At 41.7% G+C, this 18197-nt stretch overlaps 2 pseudogenes; one reads left to right on the top strand and one right to left on the bottom strand.

The window, feature by feature from the left end:
- Positions 1 to 1093: 1093 nt before the first annotated feature.
- On the top strand, positions 1094 to 9161 carry LOC135558114 (protein odr-4 homolog; annotated as a pseudogene).
- Positions 9162 to 12373: 3212 nt separating this feature from the next.
- On the bottom strand, positions 12374 to 13580 carry LOC135558565 (phosducin-like; annotated as a pseudogene).
- Positions 13581 to 18197: the final 4617 nt, after the last annotated feature.

Below are 18197 nucleotides of genomic sequence, written 5' to 3'. Positions count from 1 at the left end.
CAGCGTGTACTCGAGCGCTGAGAGAGCACGGCTCCTATCCCAGTCTCGGACGCATCCATCTCCACTGTGAACGCCAAAGAGGGATACGGATGGGCCAGCACAGGAGCCGAGGTAAACAGCCTACACGTGACCAAAAGCAAACGCACACAAATTCCAACTTCATCAGTGATGTAATCACACCTACTCTGATCAAAACCCCAGATAAACCATCTGATAGTTTGGCAAACCAAAATTCCGCTCACATCCTTTACCGTGGTGGGAGTCTTCCAGTGCTTGTGACTATGCAATATGGCTCGGTCACTCTCCATCTCCACCCCCTGGCGGAAATGTTTTTTTTTTAGAAAGGAGACGGACTGCTGGAAGAACAGGCACTTCTTTTTTAAATGATTGATGAGGTCATGTTCCAACCCAAGCACCCTCTCACCAGGGACCATAATATGCGTGTGCAGTGGAGTAATCAGAATGTCCTCAATATGACACAACTTTCTAACTGCCCACATCTTTTGAAAATCTTGTCGACAAAGGCTTGGAAGATTGATGGAGCATTCATCAACCGTTTTACACTTAAGACATGATTCTGCCACCAGGTACCCATAATTTGAATGTTGTTGTCTTGTATATTACATTCTATCCATTAGTTTATCCCGGATTAAGCAAACATTTTAGTGAACTGTAATTGTTGTTATGAAAACTCCCTCCATTGACTCAATATCTTTTCTTTTTAATTCTTGGGAAACTGCTCCTCACAGTGATCTGATTTAGACCTATATCTGCCTCTATCATACCCAGAGGAACCAACCCAGCACCGGCAGTTCACCCACCAACCGGGAAAAGTCAGTCGACCACCCGGGGTTGCAAAAACTGTCAATTTCCAACGCCGCATTTATTCTCCACACGGTGAAACAGAACCCAATCAATGGGCTTTCCCGGTGAGGCACTAGATAAGGGCGGACATGCACTTACAACAAACAAGGCCAGAAGGACATGGACGGTTGCCAGGGTTAAATACACAACAGGTAATGATGGAATTTAAACCATCATATTCCTGGGGAAGATAAGACAAAACAAATGGAAAATGAAAAGTGGACCGATGATGGCTGAACGCCGCCCGAACAAGGAGAGGAACCAACACCGGGGCCTCACTGCGGTGACTGTCTCCCAGCATTCCATTGTCTGGACAAGCATGGCCTCTGTGAAGGTGCCAAGATGGTGGGGCAGCGTTCCCATGTCTCCTCCACGCCCTATACCAGTCATACATTTAAGCCTCGGTCTGACTCTATCCAAGGCGACTTACGCGGGGTACCTGCTCCTGCTGACTCCATATAGTAGGTCCAGAATTATGTACGGGGTGCGTACTGGTGGCAGAAAATTCAGGCGCAGGAGTGCAAAAACTGTGTTTACAATGGAGCAGTTTAATAATAAAAACCACCGGAAACAGAACAAACAATCAATGGGTACAAAAGCCGTCGCACACCAGATAAACGTGCACATGCACTAACAACAAACAATTCCGAACAAGGACATGGGGGGGAACAGAGGGTTAAATACACAACATGAAATTATGGAATTGAATCCAGGTGTGTGGGAAGATAAGACAAAACAAATGGAAAATGAAAAGTGGATCGATGATGGCTAGAAGACCGGCGTTCGCCGCCCGGACAAGGAGAGGAACCAATTCGGAGGAAGTTGTGACACAAATAGGATTCCCTCCACATTGCTCTGATGTCCAAATGATTTCAAATCACATTTTCGTGATATGAAACTTAAGTTACATATATTTGAAAATATCTACATTGGTCAGTCCAAAATTGCTTTTTAATTCTGTAATTGAAATAAATGTATTTCCTGTTACCAAGTCATTTATGCCTTTAGTTTTTTCTTTGTGGACCAGTTTAATGTGAATTCTGAAAAGCTATCCAAGAATTGTTCCATAGGGGTGTGTTTTTTGGGAGTGATATTGATTCTTGTAGAATGTTTCATTTTCTTCCATATTGTTATAGTGTTCTTATTATGTTAATGTTCTTAGCTTTATCCTTTGAAAACAATATGTACCCATTGTTCCTCTTTAGTGCATTTAACAATACACTGAGTGTACAAAATATTATGAACACATTCCTAATATTGAATTGCACACCCTTTTGCCCTCAGAACAGCTTCAATTTGTCGGGGCATGGAATCTACAAGGTGTCTAAAGCGTTCCACACGGATGCTGGCCAATGTTGACTCCAATGCTTCCCACAGTTGTCAAGTTGTCTGGATGTCCCTTAGATGGTGGACCATTCTTGATACACACAGGAAACTGTTGAGCATGAAAAACCCAGCAGCGTTGCAGTTCTTAACCCTTTCAAACCGGTGTGCCTGGCACTTACTACCATACCCCATTTAAAGGCACTTCAATCTTTTGTCTGGCCCATTCACTCTCTGAATGGCACACACGCAATCCATGTCTCAATTGTCTCAAGGCTTTTTTAAACCTATCTCCTCCCCTTAATATACACTGATTGAAGTGGATTAAACAAGTAACATCAATAAGGGATCATAGCTTTCACCTGGATTCACCTGGCCAGTCTATGTCATGAAAAGACCAGTTGTTCCTAATGTTTTGTACACTCAGTGTATGTCTCAAGTAAAAGCCTTGGGTGGCGAGTTGACAGTAGCGGTGTGTGGGTAAAATCACTGGAGAAGCCAAGACCCCCACTTCAATATCATCAAATCACCTCTGCTTAGTCTAGTACAGTGACAACTAAAATATACCAAAAACAATTTAGTCCAAACAACGTAAGCTAAATATGATGTGGCTTTCCATGATTCTTATTTCTGTGTGTGTGTGTGTGTGTGTGTGTGTGTGTGTGTGTGTGTGTGTGTGTGTGTGTGTGTGTGTGTGTGTGTGTGTGTGTGTGTGGATGCATTCGTACAAATAGAAAAACCATGTTGATTCACCCTACTTGTAGAGGAACGCCAATGCCATCCTCCTCTCTTTCATGTTGACGAAACGGTCCATGACTCTGTTATAAAGTACACGCTTTTATTTTTTGTTGTCCTAGGCTGCCTGGCTAAAATGCTTGCTCGCTAGCCTAACTTCCTTTCATGGGCAACGTTAGCTAGTTAACATTAGCCTTCTACATCTAGCTAATGTTACATATTGAACTTCCATCCTCTCGGGCAAGGGGCACAATGTATGAATTTATGGTTAGATCAGAGTCGCCAGTAACAACCATTGGCCAGTACAGAGAATTAAGTAAAACCACAAGTCCAAATCCCTATCTCCATCCATAGCTAATTTAGGAAAGGGACAATTTTAGCGAGCTAGCTAAGTACCTGAGGACATCAACATAATGAGATGCAACAATTCAAATTGTCTGTCAATGATGTATGCTCTCGATGCCATGTGATAGGAGTGAAGCCATATCCAAACTGGCTTCCCTTGACACTTTATTTTAGTGCACCAGGGCCATTCACAATTGAGCTCACTCAGTTTAGCTCAATGCTGATTGGCTATTATTTTATACAATTTTTTTTATCAAGGGAGGCCAAATACTCGCTGGCTTCCTTTGCGTTCAATGCTACAGGTGGCAACAATGCAATACACCTTTTGAGCAGAGGAGTGTCAGATACGTAGATGGCCTACACATACTGAGACAGTGGGGCGCTGTTTTCTCCTGTGAGATACATTCAGACTCTTGCAAATTGAAGGAAAATTATGAAACACAGAGAGATGAAAGAAAAATTATTTTATATGTGTTTTTTGTTGGGGGGTATTGTCCATTTTTTGCTGAAGCCTGGCTTCCCTTGGCACCTAGGAATACACGCCACTGCGTGTTGATACAATTCCACGTCTGGGAGGTTAAAACCACCCTCAGACTTGGGGAGATGTGAAACTTTCCTTTTATTCTATGAGTTTCATTTTCCCATATAAAGTCTATTATGACTGAGTATACTTTTTTAAAGAATGTCTTCGGTGGGGTAATTGGTATTACCGGGAATAGATTTGGGAGACATGCCATTCTGAAGAGGTTTATTCTACCTGTAAGATTTTTGGGAAAATTGTTCCATTTAATTAGATCTGTTTTCATATTGTTGAATAATGGAATAAAGTTATCTTTAAATATTTGTTGTTTGATGTTGTCACGGCCGTCGTCAGAATGAGGCCAGGGTGCAGCGTGGTGAGCGTACATTTTCTTTTATTTGTTAAAATGTCACCTACCAAACAAGAAATAACAAAAACGACCTTGACGCTTACAAACGCTATAGTGCCCCTAACAAAGACAACTTCCCACAATGACAGAAGGGAAAAAGGCTGCCTAAGTATGATTCCCAATCAGAGACAACGATAGACAGCTGTCCCTGATTGAGAACCATACCCGGCCAAAACATAGAAATACAAAAACATAGAAAACAGAACATAGAATGCCCACCCAAATCACACCCTGACCAAACCAAATAGAGACACGAAAAGACTCTCTAAGGTCAGGACGTGACAGATGTCACTTATATTAAACATCATAAGTATTTCATTTTTTTCATGGTCCACTTAAAGGATTGCTGTAGATCATGAGTTATTATTTTTCCTATTGGCATTATTTAAGTTTAACCACGTTAATTTTATATCCTCTGATTTTAGAGTATTCAGAAAATATTTTAAACAAGGGGTATTGAGTTTTCCATATTGATCAGGTATATCAGGAGATCGTCTGCAAATAAATGTAGTTTATATTCATGTTTACACAGCCATGGGAAGTAGGGGTGCTGAGGGGTGCAGCACCCCTTGAAAAATCGAAAATAAATAGATATATAATAATTGAATCTATATATTTATTACATTTACTATTTCAGCTGGAAAGTTGTTTTAGTCGGTTTTTCTTCAGTTTGGTGTCTAGTGAGCACACAATTTGACCAGAAAATAGCTTACTTTTCATAGAGGGCCCAGAGTTTGTCTTATTCAGGTCACGGGACTCAGAAAAACTCCTGGTAGGACTTCTAACTACTCCTAAGTAGGACATCCTAGTCCCTTCTGTCAGAGTTCGTCCCAGAGAGACTTTGTGGTGCTGGCTATGAGGACACCTCAGAAGGACACAGAGGGACTGGGGTCTCTAAATAATGATAATAGAGCATTTTATACAATAATAATAATCATTATAATAATACAACTTTTAAAATGAAAATGTCAGCTCTTATAGTTAGTTCATATAACATGACACAGTTTTATCACTGTGAACAATTACTTGTATCTCAGTCTCACTCTGTAATAATGTTTAATTATGTAGTAATGTAGGTTTTCTGAAGGTTTCCCGGGTGTTACAGGGAGGTTTCTCAGTTTTTGGTATATTTCTTGTCACCCCACCTGAGCTGCCCAAAGAGGCTCAAAATACATTGAGACAGTTAAGCATGACACAAACTAAAGCTGGGGCAATAATGTTTCAAAAGCCTAAATCCATCTGAGTATTATTATATATAGAGATCATGCATTTTAATAACAGGAACTGCATTACTAGAAAGTGGGCTTCTTAAAACTAGAGTGTGTTTTTAGTAGTTGATCTTTGCAGTGGGCAAGCACATATCCAAGTGACGAATATGGAGTCTCACAAAGGAGGATGTTACTGAGGTCACGCTTCACATCTGCCCAAATTGGTCTCAATTGCATCATCTATTTACTGCCCAAAGACAGTAAATGATGAACAATGGTCTCACTAAAGTCCATGATAAAGGTGGTGACATCTTTGCCGAGTTGTGTGGTGTGCTTGATACAAGGAGAAGCCTTAGCATTGGAAAACATTTTTATCATTCTCAGAGCCGTTTGCTGAACATTTGATGTTCGAGATCCCAAGATGAGTTAATATGTGTGACAGTATGGCCTTTTTAAAGTGGTCAATTTTCCTCTACTTTCTCTTTTCTGTATTCAAATTCAGCCCTGGAAATACTACAAGCCTTAACTTTATTCTTATTGGTGATTTCTGAGCCAAGCCTGCTGATTGGAAGTACCAGTGGTGGGGGTGTACTTCGTGGCCAATGTTTACATGTTCAGTGAAACTGGACCTGCTGTTCCCCGTGTTAGAGATGCATGTCTTACCACAGGACATGGAAAAGTGTGTGAAGGTGATGGGGGTTATATTGGATACTATTACCTGATCTATTGTTATAGCTCCATATGAATGTTTATAACACCCTTATTAAAACACCTTTATTAAGTGTGTCAGCATTACATCACTAAATGAGAGATGAATAAACAGTACATTTTTAGGAAATGTCTAGTGAGTTCCTCTTTAGCAGAGCTCACTTTGCCTTTTTTTATATTCTCAAATGGGACAGTGGATTAAAATGTTAGTTCTAGTGAAACTAATCATTTGCTTGTGTGTTTCAGGAGGAACTTCAAACATGGGCAAAGCAGATTGAAGATGGGCTTTGCCTCATCAATGGCAAAACGATGCCTGATGAAGTGTAGCTAGTGGCAGGGCAGGTAAGCACAGCGTTACTTTTGGTGGCACAGTGTAGTTCATAGGACCGTATTACTGCTTATTACAAGTCAATGTTTATCTGTACAGAAAAATAACGTAAAGGCTCTTTAGCAGACGTTCCGAGCCCAGATCATTATCCTATTGGTGAGAATGTCATGAGTAGTTTTTTTTGTAGCCCATAACAAGGGCTCAGCGTTTGCTTGCTGCAGTTAATTTGTATGTGTGCTTGCTTGTTTGTGTGCCTGCGCGTTCGTCAGTGTGTGTTATGCTTTTGTGAGTGTGTGCCTGATTTTGTGTGTGTATCGTAGAAATATAATGAATAGAATGGGCATGCCCGTTCAAGTAAATGGTGGCATTGTGGGTGGACTGGCAGCCATTGCGAGTGAAAACCAGAAAGTTTACCCTTCAATCTGTGCTGTGATTTGTTGACATTACAAAAATGCATTCCATTGCATGAGCCACAACAGTTAGCATCTTTGAATTAACATTCTACCTGCCGCCTTTGTGATAGGTCATCAAAAGAGATATCATCCAGTTTAAAGTATCAAAAGTAAATGTATAAATCATTTCAAATTCTTTATCTTAATAAGCAAACCAGACGACACAATTACATTTTTTCTTGAATTTACGGATATCCAGAGGCACACTCCTACACTCAGACATCATTTACAAACAATGCATTTGTGCTTTAGTGAGTTTTTTCAAATGTATTTTAAAAAATTGTACCTTTATTTAACTAGGCAAGTCAGTTAAGAACAAATTCTTATTTACAATGACGGCCTACACTGGACAAACCCGGGCGACGCTGGGCCAATTGTGCCCGGCCCTATGGGACTCCCAATCACGGCCAGTTGTGATACGGCCTGGATTCAAACCAGGGTGTCTGTAGTGACACCTCTAGCACAGAGATGCAGTGCCTTAGACCGCTGCACCACTCGGGAGCCCTGAGTTACCCAGATATGAGGCAGTAGAGATGACCCCTCTTGATAAGTGTATGAATTGGACCATTTTCCTGTCCTGCTAAGCATTCAAAATGTAACGAGTACTTTTGAGTGTCAGGGAAAACGTATGGAGTAAAAAGTACATATTTTTTTAAAGAATGTAGTGAATTAGAAGTTGTCAAAAATAAGAAAAGTGAAGTACAGATAACCCCAAAAGTATTTTACACCACTAATATGAACATAATGTCCAGCAGAGTGGAGATGTTCCTGGAAGATATTTTAATAGAGAGAGAGAGGACAAAGATACAGTATTAGTTCTCTGCTTTAGCATTGGATTTTAGGCTATGCAGATCAACCACAAGGTGGCACTGTTGACCATTCAATGGTTGTCGCAATACTCACTGTCCCATCATTTACCTGTTCTCCTGCATTACAGTATATATTCCCCCAAACAATAACAAATCAAACACTGAACAATGACTCATACTTAAATCTGCAGAGTTTACATAATGGGGCGGCATGGTAGCCTAGTGGTTAGAGTTTTGGACTAGTAACCGGAAGGTTGCAAGTTCAAACCCCCGAGCTGACAAGGTTCAAATCTGTCGTTCTGCCCCTGAACAGGCAGTTAACCCACTGTTCCTAGGCCGTCATTGAAAATAAGAATTAGTTCTTAACTTGACTTGCCTCGTTAAATAAAGGTAAAAATAATAATAATGCTTTTCTGCTCTCCTCTCTTCAGCAATTTTTTGCCTCCTTGCCCGGCATGGGCCTGTGTGTGTGTGACTACATGTTCCGTGACGAGTGTGTGTCCGACGTGAGTGACCATCTCAAAGAGATGCTGGACAGGGACATGCCCGAGAACAACATAGGCACATCCCAGGAGGCCCTCTTAGGTGGGTTAGGGTTACCATGACAACCGATGGTCAGGGGTCAACGTAGGTGGACGCCATGACAGTTAGTTTAATTTGGATTATAAGTAACTCAAATAATGACAAGTATTACGGTAGTTGATTGTTAAAATTATGCTTGTGAAACAGGGAGGTACTATCTGAACTTTCCCAATAGGAAAGACTAATTTTCGTTTTCCATAGCAAAACACAAACATGCCATAATAAACATGATCCAGGAAGTGGGTATTATCTGTTTTGGTATAGACAATGTAGACTACTACAGTATCAAGTGTAATCTTACAATGACCGGGTCAATAAAGCAAGGAGTGTTACTCCCTATGAGGAATGAAGGAGGAATTCCAGAGGGAAACGGTCACAATCAGTAACCTGAGGCTACATGCCTGTGAATAGTTCATGAAAGATCATACAATGACTACTTGGAAACATATCAGGTTTCCCCACCGTGACACACAATGTTGTGGGGAAACCTCATTGTCAACTGTGTTTCGGGTGAGTCAGTCACGTGAGGAAAGACATCTTATGATGGTCGTTACTCATAATTGAAATTCTTCAAACCAATAGTTTTTCTTTTGGTATGTTGGTTAAGAAGTGATATCATATGGGTTGTTTTAGCTTCCTAAATCATTGTAGAGTTTAGAATCTACATTTTCTATTCTTTCCATACTTTTACTTGTCTTCCATTGATTGTAAGGGTGACATTGTTGAAAATGTCTGATTTTGAAGCTCCTATGATTGACCTAGAGAAGATGATTTTTCAGAAGTACCTGAAGGCTAAATCTACTGTTGATGCACCTCCTAAGACACCCTCTGAAGATCCCACTGAAGACCCCAGAACATACAAGATGTACACCACATGACCAAAAGTATGTGGACACCTGCTCGTCCAACACCTCATTCCAAAGTCCCCCCTTTGCCGACATAACAACCTCCACTCTTCTGGGAAGGCTTTCCACTTGATGTTGGCACATTTCTGCGGGGACTTGCTTCCATTCAGCCACAGAGCGTTAGTGAGGACGGGCACTGATGTTGGGCAATTAGGCTTTGCTCGCAGTCAGCGTTCCAATTCATCCCAAAGGTGTCGATGGGGTTGAGGTCAGGGGTATGTGCAGGCCATTCAAGTTCTTCCACAACGATCTCGACAAACCGTTTCTCTATGGATCTCGCTTTGAGCATGTGGGCATTGTCATGCTGAAACAGGACCTTCCCCATACTGTTGTCACAAAGTTGGAAGCACAGAATCATCTATGTTGCAGCGTTAAGATTTCCCTTCACTGGAACTAAGAGTTAAGCTCAAACCATGAAAAGCAGCTCCAGACCAATATTTTTCCTCCACCAATCTTTACAGTTGGCACTATGCATTGGGGCATCCGCCAAACCTAGATTCGTCCTTCGGACTTCCAGATAGTGAAGTGTGACGCTCCTGACGAACAGCTCTTGTGTTGAAGTTGCTTCCATAGGCAGTTTGGAACTCGGTAGTGTTGCAACAGAGGACAGACAATTTTTACACACTTCAGCACTTGGTGGTCCCGTTCTTTGAGCTTGTGTGGCCTACGACTTTGCGGCTGAGCTGTTGTTGCTCCTCCTGACCGGGACAGCTTCAGCAGGGCAGAAATTTGAGGAACTGACATGTTGGAATGTGATGGTGCCAAATTAAAAGTAACTGAGCTCTTCAGTAAGGGTATTCTACTGCCAATGTTTGTCTTTGGAGATTGCATGGCTCTATGCTCGATTATATACACCTATCAGCAACGGGTGTGGCTAAAATTGTCTAATACACTAATTTGAAGGGGTGCCCACATACTTTCGTATATATAGTGTACTACGCTGGTATTTTGTTTGAAATACTCTCTTCAAACAACCATTTCCTCAGAATTCAGGAGGTAGAAAGGAAAGGAACTGAAAAGGGGGATACCTAGTCTGTTATACCACTGAATGCATTCAACTGAAGTGTGGCTTCTGCATTTAACACAACCTCTCTGAATGACCAGGGGAAAACTCCTGGCTGTCGTGATTTGAGTTAACATTATGTATGTAAAGGCATGTACAGGAAGTATGGATTGCTAAAAGATGAGGGTAATGGTTGTGACGTGGTGAGGTTGGCCCCAGGTGCAACGAGACCAGACGAGGAATCAGTGGTGAAGGATAAACATGTGGCTTTACTGAGAAACGGTAACAGAAGGATCACAGTAACACTGGGAGACCAACAAGCACTGAGTCTCGAAAAATCACTCGGGAGACAACCGCACACGGCACATAATACAGGCTTCTGCACAAGAAAACACCTCCTTTTAACAGGGAAATCATAAGTAAATAGGACACACCTGAGTGTCGTTGATGTCTCTAGGACGGTCTCTGCCGCCCTCTGGTGACAGGTGGAACCATGACAATGGTATTGTGGTTATTTTGTGTACCACTAGGCTAGCACCTCTCGTGACATTCCTAACACCTAACCCAACCTATTAATCAGCATCATCAGGTATGTAACGTAGCTGTCTCTTGACTCAGCCGGATACCGTTGTGTTTTGTAGGTGTTGCCATGTCGTGTAGGTGTTGCAATCACTCTCCTAGCCATGGGCAACTTGCTGCTCTACCTGAGGAACAAGTGGTGGAGGCACACAGGATACACACACAACAACAGCTGGTCCTATGTGGAGTGACTAAATCGCTTGATTTAATTACATTTTCATGAAATTGAGTTTACATAATTTATTATTATACAAGCATATGCAAGCTGTATTGATCATTTAGCATATTTATTTTAATATGAATTGTAAAGCAGAATTATATAGAGAGAAATAAAGTATTTTCTTAGAGAAGCATGTGTATAGAATATGGTGTAATGTCTTACAGTAAGTGTGTGTCCAATTAACATGTTGAAGCATATATTAAAAATTCCCTCTATGATTTATTATAATGGGGAAAATGGGCCCGCTAATTGTTATTTTCAGTTCATTCAGGCATCATAAGATATTCTGATGTGAGAGAACCACAAACTATCCACTCTGTCCTGACATGTTATCTCATGCCACCCACGCTTCATGCCAACAACCATGTCTATCGGACCACTCCTCACCCACAGTGCTGACACAACGAACAACGGAAATGCATCAGAAGTGCTCAGAGCGTTGGTATTCAATACAGTATTTTGCGATGACCTAGGGCTACAGTATGGTCATGCTCGGTATAGAGCTCGCCAGCTTGTAGACCTAAAAAACAGCACTGAGTCATCTCTGGTTCATTCAGCCATTCCTACGGTGAAGGACGTTGTTTTTTGGATAAATGCCGAAAATAAGGTTGCAGGTTAAAAACAGGCTGAGAATACAGTATTTAAAAAGTTTTGTTCTGTCAGATAATATCAGTCAGTTAACATGACCTTTATGAATTTATGAACAATTGTTATGTACAGTGCTTTATGGGCTTGTTTTGATTACATAAATGCTTCGAAATTCACAAAAAGCTACATTAGCTGATTCTCAAGGAACAAAATGTATAACATCTCCTAAGCCTGTTGTTACCACAGACTTATTTTCAGCGTTGATCTAAAATCCATACGAAACACCCATTCAATTCCCTATATGCTTGTTAATATTGATAAAACAATTAGACCGAGAAACCAACCAACACTTTCATTGCTTTTAATGACTGATTGGGGGTTAACACATTAAACCTATTGAATTCAAACATGAAAATATAGCACAGAACGCAATAACGTTGAGTCAATAGTGATAAACAAGCCCAAGCCCCAAAAAGGGGGTTCATTACTCCAACCGCAGGATCCTATACTGTGTCGCCAATACAACCTTTAACAAAGATTGCAATATTATCCACTTATCAATCTCACACACATAGAGAATAAAATCATTTTATAGTGATACACACATGCAGTATTGCGCTGATGTCTGAAATCTGTAGCTTTGCCGATGTGAATGTACGCTGCCTGTGATAAACTTAAACGGCCTTGACTGGATAGTGGATACTGTTAACTAAAAATATAGCATTTACAGCAGCCAAAAAAGGCTAATAGATTCAGAAATATGCTCTGACTGTCATTGACACCCTATTAAGTCCCTTATTCCACCTCCACACCTGCATCCTCCTCATCAGGACAGGTCGCAAACTCCTTCTTGGGCAGCAGGCCATACTCGCTGAGGAACGCCTCAATATCGGTAGCGAAGAACTCCTCACTGAGGTGCTGTGTCATGGACAGGAAGTTGCCTAGCAGCTTGCCTGCCTTGTACACCAGAATGGTGGGCAGCAGGTTGTCTGAGAAGCGTTCGCCGGCACCTGTTGCGGCCGCCTGGATGTGGCAGAACTTGCTGCTGGTGTACTCTGTGGCCAGGCAGTCCAGGCAGGAGTTGAGTGCCTCGCAACCCTTGACCCCGTCCTCGTAGATTAGTACGATCACCAGGGTGAGCCGGGGCGCCTTCTCAATGACCTCCAGGAAGGCCTTGGCGCTGTCCAACTCCACACTGGCGAACTTAAGGGCCAAAGCTGAGACGCTTGTGCATCTCCTTCATGCACTGCTGTCGATTCTTGCGCAGGCACTTCTCATCCTCCTCTGCGATCATTTCAAACTCCTGGACACTCATCTGTATGGAGACAAATGGGGTGATGGAAGCTGAGTCAAGGCTCATGTCTAGGATGTATAGGGGTCTGAAACAGAAATATAATTGACTTGAATGGAGGGTCTAGTCATTTTATTTCTATGGGTTAAAATAGGTAAAGTAAACATGTTATGATTCTCACAGGAGCTTGTAACACTTGTGTCTCCCTCTGTGGTCGAGTCACTTACAGTCTCACCGTGTGGTTGTGTTTGAACACTGACTGACCGTGTGGTTGTGGTTGAACACTGACTGACCTAGCGGTTGAGTCTGTCTGGGATGTCATCGCTCTGGGGGTTGGACATCTGTCTGAGGAGCTCCTTCTTGCTGGGAGGGGTGTCCTGGTCCTCACACTTGAACTTCCTCCAGTCATTGATCACACCCTTGGGGCCTTGTAGATAAACCACAAAGTAGTTGAGACAGGGTTCTATATGTAATTATATGGGTTGAGAAGGGACCATCAATAGGTGAAAACAAGAGCCGAGTTTTACAGAGAAAAAAGTCTGCATCAGAAAGACCGTTTGTACAGAATTCACTCTCATTTCATGTGAGGTTTGGATTGTAAACAGTGTAGACCTATAAAGAGTCAGGTCACTAGAAGCGTTGATATTAGCTGATTATTTGTCTGTCACCTGTTTGGATTGCTGGCTCCTCATCTTCATCTGGGCTTGACATAATGAACTTTCTGAATGAAGATTCAAAATGCAGTTTATCAATGAAAACCATTTTCTTATCACCACTTCCTCAAAGAGACTGGCTTGTAACAAAGTTGTCGCCTTGGCAGCATTATAGCATCACATTGGTTCGTAGGTGTGCCTGGCTTGTGTGCTGTATGCAGCATGTTGAAACTGTCAGAGACATTCAGAGGGAGCCGGGATGATGCTGTATTATCAGATTAAGATTATGTCTAATATTCAGGGTTTTCTAAAACAGAGTTAATTCATGGGTCTGCGTGGGACTACGTGTGTAATTTGTATGACCTATACAGACCCCCTAAACCACTAAGCATTAGATCAGGGAGCAAATACAACTCTTCAGGTGGAGCATCTAAAGAGGCGATTACAACAGCAGCTTGTTTCGACATGATGCGGCTGAGTCTGAGTAATGACAGCATTCATAGGTCTGCTCAAAACAATGCGTCAAACCTAAACCTTACTAATCTGGACCATGCCAATCCTTGTGATATACACACCCTCCCCCCAAAATCTCTCCATCTCCATCTCCAGTGTTAGAGCAACTACAATACAACATCTCAATTTAACCTGAAACCCTCATTTGATCTCTGTCGCTAAATTTGAAAAGCTACTTTGCCCCCCTAGGGCAACCATAAACCATAAAGCTTCTACAGAGCTGAAAATAAAACATTATCTTTGATGATAACACTGCCAACACAACTTGCTAGATTCTTAATAAATGTGTACAGTGTGTCAATGTATTTTGGTTTGTCTTGTACATCATCATTGTGTCCAAGGTGACGTTCCAGTGCTCTAGGCACTGTCCCTCAAATGTGTGCTATGCTGCAGTAAATTACAGAATAGTCTTTATATGGATCCATGCACAAGCAAAACATTTCAGTGGTTTCGATAATGTTGAGCATAAATTATGATAAGGCCTGATGTCGTTTTATATTGCTCCATCTAGTGCGGACTATTGCGCTGGCTATCTGAAATGATGGGTTGCAGATTAACGTATTTTAACCATCTGAATGTGCATTCTAATCCCAGAGACATGAAACATGGTCTTTAGTACACCTGTCAGAACACAGTGACGCATAGTACACTGTAAAACCATAAACCTATAAAGGGAAAATCTGCAGCTCAAACAATAACAAAGCCCTTCCACCTTTTAGTAAAACTTTGATGGATGTTGCGGGACAAATTTAACCACTGTCAATTCAATAGAAAGAGCTATGGTTGCAAGGACTGACTATCCATTATATCAAAATTATATTTTTAACCATGTTTTGAGGCTATATAGGGTTTGTTTACAATTTCATTGTTTACAAACAATGACGGAAAACCGTCTTGTATATTGAGTTATGATGGGGTAGGACAGTTGAACTAAGCTCCTAAAGCAGCGATTCTTAAAGTATGGGTCGCGGACCTGTTAATGGTGGGTCGCGACGTAAATGTATAATTATTTCATTAATTACTGGAATTTATTTGGCCTAGTGCGACTGCGCTCTGCTCAATTTGGTTGTTGCGCGAGTTGGAGAGGGAGATGACCGCGTACTTCGCGGTTTACCGGATCTTTTCTCTGCAGTTTTGTTGAAGATCACTCCGCGACCCACACGCTGCAGCGCTGTGGTTCAAGCCACTGACTTGTTATTCCCACTCGCCATCACTCACAGCTGTCATGAAATTGACTTATGTTCGCCACAAGTTCTGACTGAGCTCAAGTCATGAAACGCAAAAATAGTGATGACTTTTTGTCTCTTTCATAGAAACTTCGAGAAATAACGAGGAGCGCCCACAATGGGTTTTGTGTGGGGAAGTGCTTAGTAATGAGTCTCAAAACGAACAAATTAATACAACGACGCGTCCTGAACAAACATCTCGGCACAACATGGCGGTAAACCAAGGGAGTTCTTTCAGAACAGGGCAGAATGCTTCAGGAAACAGTGCTTCTAAAGTGGAAAAGTCAGTCAACTAAGCAAGGCATTGTTGTCATTTTATAACAGGTATATGCAGAAATAAGGGAGTACTATCTCTCATAGTAGCAGATGTGAGTTTATCTTTCAAACAATCCCCTGGCCTTTTAACGTTACACAGCTAATAGCTAACGTTAGCCAAAGCAAGCTAACTAGCTACTGATAGTGCAACCCTAAGAAACAGTACAGATGAAAAATTCAGGCCGACTGTACATTTAACTGTAGAAATGTTTGTTGAAAACACGTCTAGGTCGGAACTGTTGCTGTTAAAATACAAGTAATCATTTTTATTCTGAACTGGAATAAACTGAAGCAAGATGTTTTTTTTAGACAAACACTCAAACAGTTCTGGGCTGTTTATCTACAGCAGGAAGCGGTCTTCTGCCTGACTGAGAAAGTAGTAGATGTTCTGATCCAGTTTGGCACCACATACATATGCAAGTCAGGGTTCTCAAGCACAGAAACAGTGTCAATGCTGAGCATGACCTCAGTGTTGCACTATCAAAAACAGCCCAGAATAGACATGCTTGTTGAAATTTTCAACCAGCCACAAACCGCTCATGAGAAGCAATCCCACACAAGAATGGTCTCAGGATGCTTTACTGTTGGCATGACACAGGACTGATGGTAGTGCTCACCTTGTCTTCTCCGGACAAGCCCCGAACAATCGGAAAGGGGATTCATCAGAGAAAATGACTTTACCCCAGTCCTCAGCAGTCCAATCCCTGTACCTTTTGCAGAATATCAGTCTGTCCCTGATGTTTTTCCTGGAGAGAAGTGGCTTCCTTGCTGCCCTTTTTGACACCAGGCCATCCTCCAAAAGTCTTCGCCTCACTATGCGTGCAGATGCACTCACACCTGCCCGCTGCCATTCCTGAGAAAGCCTTGAACTGGTGGTGACCCAATCCCGCAGCTGAATCAACTTTCGGAGAAGGTCCTGGCACTTGCTCGACTTTCTTGGGCGCCCTGAAGCCTTCTTCACAACAATTGAACCGCTCTCCTTGAAGTTCTTGATGATCCGATAAATGGTTGATTTAGGTGCAATCTTACTGGCAGCAATATCCTTGCCTGTGAAGCCCTTTTTGTGCAAAGCAATGACAACGGCACGTGTTTACCATGGTTGACAGAGGAAGAACAATGATTCCAAGCACCACCCTCCTTTTGAAGCTTCCAGTCTGTTATTCAAACTCAATCAGCATGACAGAGTGATCTCCAGCCTTGTCCTCATCAACACTCACCTGAGTTAATGAGAGAATCACTGACATAATGTTAGCTGGTCCTTTTGTGGCAGGGCTGAAATGCAGTGGAAATGTTTTTTGGGGATTCAGTTCATTTGCATGGCAAAGGGGGACTTTGCAATTAATTGCAATTCATCTGATCACTCTTGATAACATTCTGGAGTATATCCAAATTACCATCATACAAACTGAGGCAGCAGAATTTATGAAAATATATATCTGTGTCATTCTCAAAATGACAGGCCACGACTGTACAGCATGCTCAGGAGGTAAAGCAAAACAAAAGTTATCTCAATATCTTTTATTTGTTCTTCAGGCTTGTTATATTTTTCTTTCCTGTTGCTATGGCAATATTACATACACACAGAGTCAAGACCTAACTTGCCAGGGCCTTGAAAGGGAAAGCTTGCCACCAGTGCCTTAGGTCAGTCATAGAAGACCAGGATATGTTCTCATGCGTAGCTTCGACTCAGGAGTGTGTTCTGAAAGCATAATATCAGCAACACAGCCCCTAACTGGATGAGTCACATAGTTTATTTTCATCTGTTAAACATGCATCACCAAATAATCCTCTGTGGATGTGTCACTGTATCACTGTTGATGTAAAGTAAGCAAACATTCTGTAAACAACATCTGAGATGCACGCAGAGTCAGACCACATCCTAAAAGTGTTCTCTGGACAGTGCAAGGGCAAGATAGGTTCCAAAACTGTTTGTGCTGTCTTGTCAACTCCAATGTTCATTGTGAGTTTACCATAGGGGTGGGCCAGACGGCACAAACAGATCTGGGATCAAGCTAACATGATTAGACCTGCTAGTCTCTTACTGGCCATTGTTTTCATGTTGGGAAATTTGGGTAAATAATACCATGATTATTCATTCTGGTAACTCATTAAAGTGTAGCTAGTTTGATTCAGTCACATGTTCGACATGGCAAAAAAGCTACACAATCACAATGGCAACATCAGTCTTCTAACCGTGCAACATGGAACTTTTCACTCCTGCAATTTTAGGGGCCCCTCATAGTGCCAGCAGAGTGCCCAACTCCAAGCATAACACATGCTGAATCTGGGAAGCTGGGCAAGAGAAGACTGTCCATATGTTTCATTATTTTTAAAAGTCTGTATGGATTATCATAACCTAACAAGGTGACAGGTTATGACGGGGGAACCAGTGGTGCAGGGATGCTGCTAGACTTTTGTTGAATCTTTTTCTATTGAAATCTATTGAAGAGAATGATAATGGAAAGATTTTAAAATGAAAAGAGCAGTTTCCTCTTTGGGACTGTGATTGACTGCATGTGTGACTAGACATGATTGTGTATCATGGGAAACATTAATTCTTTATTAGAATAGAATAATTATATATTCAGTCAGTAGGACTCTGAAAAAGATTTTCCAATAAT

This window comes from Oncorhynchus masou, chromosome 17 (assembly GCF_036934945.1).
Source record: "Oncorhynchus masou masou isolate Uvic2021 chromosome 17, UVic_Omas_1.1, whole genome shotgun sequence".
Classification (NCBI taxonomy): Eukaryota; Metazoa; Chordata; class Actinopteri; order Salmoniformes; family Salmonidae; genus Oncorhynchus; species Oncorhynchus masou.
Note: the sequence above shows the minus strand (reverse complement) of the source record. Positions and strands in the feature narration are given on the sequence as shown.